Source organism: Lynx canadensis, chromosome D2 (assembly GCF_007474595.2).
Source record: "Lynx canadensis isolate LIC74 chromosome D2, mLynCan4.pri.v2, whole genome shotgun sequence".
NCBI classification, from domain to species: Eukaryota; Metazoa; Chordata; class Mammalia; order Carnivora; family Felidae; genus Lynx; species Lynx canadensis.
Window position 1 is genome coordinate 37,985,029 of NC_044313.2, and position 6,062 is coordinate 37,991,090.

Consider the following 6,062-nt stretch of genomic DNA (forward strand, 5'->3'; position numbering starts at 1 on the left):
GTTGCTAAGGCCAAGAATAAAACTACAACTGCTCAATGTTTATACAACACTTAGAGAAAACCACTCCCCACCCCCACCCCCATCATCTCAGTGAGGTGGCACGGCCAAAAGTAACACTGACCCAATTCCAAAAGCTTTGAGCAGTTACAAAGCGCTGTGCCTAGGTTCTTCTGGAGGGGACAGTGAGGGGAGGTCCCTCACAGGGGATCCCCTCGCTCCACCCCTCCTCTCTCCCAGAGCTGCCTCTCTCCCCCTTAGTTCCCAGCTTTCTCCTCCTCTCCTCCCTCTCCCCTCCAGCAGGATTCTTTGATTCCCACCCCCCCCCAAGTACTCCCAGGTCTGTTCTAAATAGATCATTCTAGCCCCATGCCCCTTCTTCCCATCTCTGCCCTTAAAGAGCAGCAAAAACACCAATACCTCCTCCGAAGACAGGGGACGGTTGTAAGCACTTACTTACACAATATTTTGTTCCTGTCTTTAAAAGATGGGTAAAAAAAAAATATATATATATATATATGTATATATATATGAATAATCACTTCAGCAAAGAAGATAAACTGATAGCAAACACGCACATGAAAAGATGCCCAACATCATCAGTCATTAAGGAAGTGTTAATTAAAACCACAGAGGGGCCCCTGGGTGGCTCAGTCGGTTGAGCGTCCGACTTCAGCTCAGGTCACGATCTCACGGTTTGTGAGTTCGAGCCCTGCGTCAGGCTCTGGGCTGATGGCTCAGAGCCTGGAGCCTGCTTCCGATTCTGTGTCTCCCTCTCTCTCTGCCCCTCCCCCATTCATGGCTCTGTCTCTCTCTGTCTCAAAAATAAATAAACATTAAAAAAAATTAAAAAAAAAAAAACACAGAAAGGGGCACCTGGGTGGCTCAGTCGGTTGAGCATCTGACTCTTGATTTCAGCTCAGGTCATGATCCCAGAGATGTGGGATCCAGCCCCCCGTAGGGCTCCATGCTGAGTATGATGCCTGCTTGAAATTCTCTCTCTGACCCTCTCCCCGGCTCACACACCCTCTCTGTAAAATAGATAGATAGATAGATAGATAGATAGATAGATAGATAGATATAAAATTAAAACAAAACAAAACAAAACACAGAGCAATACTACTACATGCCCACTAGAATGGCTATAATCAGAAAGACTGACCAGTGGCAAGGATGTGGACAAACTGGAACTTTCTACACTGCTGGTAGAACATAAATAGTTTAGCAGGTTGTTTGTGTTTTTTTTTTTTTTTAATGTTTATTTGTTTTTGAGAAAGAGAGCACATGAGCGTGGGAGTGGGGCAGAGAGAGAGAATCCCAAGCAGGCTCCATGCTGTCAGCACAGAGCCGAACATCAGGCTTGAACTCCCAAACCATGAGATCATGACCTGAGCCAAGATCAAGAGTTGGCTGTTTAAGCCACCCAGGCGCCCCTAGCAAATTTTTATAAATTTAAACATGTAAATTTCATTTGACTCTGTCATTCCACTTCTAGCTATTTACCCAAGTTTAATGAAAATATATGCCCACACATTAATGCATTAATGCTCATTGGAGCTTTACTTGTCATAGCCAAAATCGAGAAACAACCTAAATGTCCATCAATTTGCAAATGGATAAACAAATAATGGCACATACCGTAAAATGAAACACTACTCACCAATAAAAAGAGTGGACTATTGACACATTAACATGAGTGAATCTCAAAGTAATTATGCTGATGCGAAAAAGACAGACAAATGAGTATATGTGTATGATTTTATCTATATGAAACTCTAGAAAATACCTGTATTTAAACTTACACGAAAATTAAAAGGAAAATGTGGTTCTTTTTTTTTTTTAACGTTTATTATTTATTTACCTTTTTTTGAGAGAGCGGGGGGGGGGGGGGAGATTGCCCATGTGATCAGGGGAGGGGCAGAGAGACAGAGAGGCAGAGAGAGAGAAGCCCAAGCAGGCTCTGCGCTGTCAGCCCCACTGCGGACTCAGTCTCACAAATCATGAGATCATGACCTGAGCAGAAATCAGGAGCCGGACGCTTAACCACCTGAGCCACTCAGACACCCCCTCAGGGGTGGTTCTTACCTCATTTCTCCAGGCAGGGTGAGCAGCACCTAAAGTACTGGCCTAACTTTGGGGGCTTGAAGTCAAGCCTCTGCCTCCTTCCGGATGTCAGACTTTCAGTCTTACCTTGGGACACCGCACCATAAGCCACACAAAGATCCTGTTGTTTTCTGAGAGGCTCCCAGGCTTCTGTTTGCTCAATGCACTCACTCTGTGTCTGCTATTCATTTTTAAATTTTTTAATGTTTTTTATTTATTTTTGAGAGACAGAGAGAGACAGAGCACGAGTGGGGGAGGAGTAGAGAGAGAGGGAGACACAGAATCCGAAGTAGGCTCCAGGCTCCAAGCTGTCAGCACCGAGACTGATGCGGGGCTCCAACTCACGAACTGCGAGATCATGACCTTGGCCGAAGTCGGACGCTTAACCTACTGAGTCACTCAGGCACCTCTATTCATTTTTTAAATTACATTTTTTCCCTTAAGTACACAGAAAACAATGTGACAGCCCCAGATTTCATAAATGTTCCCAGGTGTCCACAGCAGGATATCTAGGTGAGTGCCCTGCTGCCGATTCCATCAACTCTCCTGGCAGCAAACCGCAGGCAGTTCGCGGCGCTTCCTTGTCTCTGCAGGTCTAACAGAAGCCCTGGCCGGTGGCAGCCACGCAGCCTGAGGCTCTGGCTCGCTGCAGGTCAAGTTTGTCCACCAAGCCCGTGGAGATGGCACCAGGTCAGGAACGGGAAACCGACCTCCGAATCTTTATTCCTGGGAACTTCTCCCTGGTAACTGGATTACCGTCTGTCCCAGATGGGTGTGGCCGTAGCGCAGTGACCGCCACTGGCGTTCTGTCTGCAAAGTCTCCCCCGGACCTGCTGACGGAGAGGCCCACACCAGGTGCCCACTGTACACAGGACCCTTGTCTGCAGCTGCAGCAGCGATCAGGCGTGGAGCAGACATTTGTGGACTCTGGCCACCCGGCCCCAGGCTCCGGGGCCACTGTGGTGCATGCGAGGCATGGCCGCCCGCCAAGGAGCTCACGGGTTGGGTGAGGCACACAGAGGAAGCCAACCACCTGTAGCGGAAGGTGGAGTGGCAAAGTCTGGAGAAGGGCATGACAAAGTTCGGGGGGAGCAGGAGGAGGTAGCGGGATAAAGCTATAGAAGTTGGGAAGCTTTCCTGGGAAGGGGAAATTGAAGAAGAAATAGAATTTCTGGAAAGGGTCGGAGGAGGGAATGAGCACAGCCCAAATCTTTCCTCACGTCCACGTGCTCCCCCACAGCAGGACGGCAAGGCAGGCCCAACTCTGAAGCCACACTCGGCCACTTGCTTCTCCTTGGTGCCTGAGGGGGGGTAGGGGGGTAGAGGGGTGGGGGTGGGGCCTAGGGTTTCGCGGATTCACTCTTTATTGGCAAGTTCAAAACATAAGAGCGGGAATTTGGGTGGGAAGGGAAAAGTGGGGTCACTCAAGTGGTCGGTTATCACCGAGGGGTCTGGAAGAGGGGAGCCTCCTGGGTGGTGCAGGCTCGGCTCCTTACCCAGTTGTGCAGCTGGTAGCTGTGTCGGCCAGCTGGTGGTCTGTTTCCTGAGATGAATGCCTTGGCCCTGGAGGTCTGGGCTCTCCAAAGCTTGCTGTCAGGCACTCGCACTACAACCCTGCAGAGCACACAGCTTCCTTCAGCCGCTGGCCCCACTTGCCTGCCATGAGGCCATCTGGTGTCAGGGTACTTGGAGCTTATCCCTGTGGACACCCTCCCCCTCCGGGGGGCTGCCCTTGGACTCCAAGATGATTTCTGGCCTTTCTAACTTGCCCTGGGACCCCCTTCCTCATGAAGGAAGGAATCTTGCCAAAGGAAAGGACAAGGCAGTGAAAAGTGAGAAGTACTAGTAAGCTTTGAAAGGTAGGTGGTTAGCAGATTACACGGGGAGTGCTGAGAGCCACCGCGGGCTGCGCCATCTGCGATTCTATCCCTGCTGGAGCAGAGGAGGAAGGACAGGGGCTTTTGGTAAAAACTATGGAACAAAATGGGGACACACATACTTAAGTGCTAAATAAAGACATGTGATATCTGATAACAAGTCCTTCCTACTGATGTTGGAGGGGGCGTGCCCGAGTGCAGAACCAAGCTGGAGGGCCTTTCTCTGAGGATCTCTGTGGAGACTGTAGCACCTGCTAAGAAATTCCGTTCACCTCACGGAGTTGCCCCGAGTTGCCTCGTCAGGATGGCAGCACGAGGAGCTCCACAGACCCACTTCCCAGGGAAACAAGCAAAGCTGGTAAACACTATTTTTTAAAAACCACACCATTTAAAGTTTCTGGAAATTGTCCTAAGGACATTCAGTCAGTGAAGAAACATTTATTCAAGAAAAGCTACTAAAACTCAGTAAGGCCAGCGAGAGTCTGGGATTTGAACAGCATCCTATTCCCTCCCTCCTCCCCTCTCCCCAGCTCAGTTTGAGGGAAGCTCTACTCTGGGCGGATGTAGCCAAGAAGACAAGGCTCCCTCTCCCCTCAGTCCCTGACCAAGTGTGTAAACTAATAGGCAGTATCTATCTTTGCCCCCAGCTCCTGACAGAGAGCTCCTAAAACCCTTGTGATTTCCTAAGTGATAAGAGCACTTTGAGCACTTTTTGTTCTAATATTTGATCTTTGATCCCGGTTCCTGACACAGAGCTCCTAAATCCCTTAGAGTTTCCTGGGTGATAGGAGTGTCTTTTATCCTAATGAGGCAACTCTTGGTGGGCTCTTGGATAGCTTTGGGATGGGAGCTGGTCACCAGAAAGACCAAGCCATGATTAGAAATTTGAAATTTTCAACCCCACTCCCCATCCTCCAGAGGGACTGAAGACTGAGTTAATGATAGATCATGCCTCCATGTATGGAATGAAGCCTCCACAAAATTCCCAAAGTATGGGATTCGAAGATCTGGGTTCGTGAACACACTTATATGCCAGGAGGGTGACACACCCCAACTCCACGAGGACAGAAGCTCCTGCTCTCGGGACTTTTCCAGACCTCATGTATCCCTTCATCTGACTGCTTATTCATATCCTTTATCATACCCTTTATAATAAACTGGCAAACATAAATCAGTATTCTCCTGAGTTCTGTGAGCCACTTCCAGCAAGTTATCAACCCCTAGGAGGGGGTTATAGGAACCCCAATTTATAGCCATGTAGTCAAAAGTACAGATGATAATCTGGAACTTGCCATTGGCATCTGAAGTGGGGCTGTCCTTTGGGAGGACCTAGCTAGCTCAGTCAGAAGAGCATGCAACTCTTGATCTCAGGATTGTGAGTTAAAGCCCCATACTGGGTGTAGAGGTTACTTAAATCAACAGATTAACTTGAAGTGGGGCAGTCTTGCAGGGGTGAACCCTTAGACTGTGGGATCTAACACTAACTCCAGGTAGTGTCAGAACTGAATTGAATTGTAGGACAACTGGCTGGTGTTGCAGAACTGCATGATGGATGGGAAACACACACATCTAGTGTCAGGAGTGTTGTGAGTGTTACAGTGGTATGAGAATAAAAGAGAAACACAGGAGTGTTTTTCTTTGTTTTCAAGATTTTACTTTTAAGTGATCTCCACACCTAACGTGTGGCTCAAACTCACAATTCTGGGATCAAGAGTCTCATGCTTTACCAACTGAGCCATCAAGGTGCCCCAGGTGTGTTTTTCTTATACAAAGGTTACTGTATTTCACCAGGAGAAGCAAGCTACCAGCACTTCTCATCTCCAACTCCAAGTTGAAGGGGCTAAGTTACTGGTGAGTGTAGCCAAGAGGTCAAGGGTTCCTGTTCTCAACCTACAGAATGGAGGTTCTAGCCCAGGGGAAGCAGGCCAAGAATTCTGAGGTCCTGATCACTCCTGCCCCATCATTTCTAGGGCAGAGAGAGGTTCCACACCAGAAAAGCAAGCTGAGAAGATCAGGGGCTACCAAACCCACTCAGCTCCCTAAATAGTGGATCACAGATATTGCCTGGGGGAAAGGCAGCCAGTT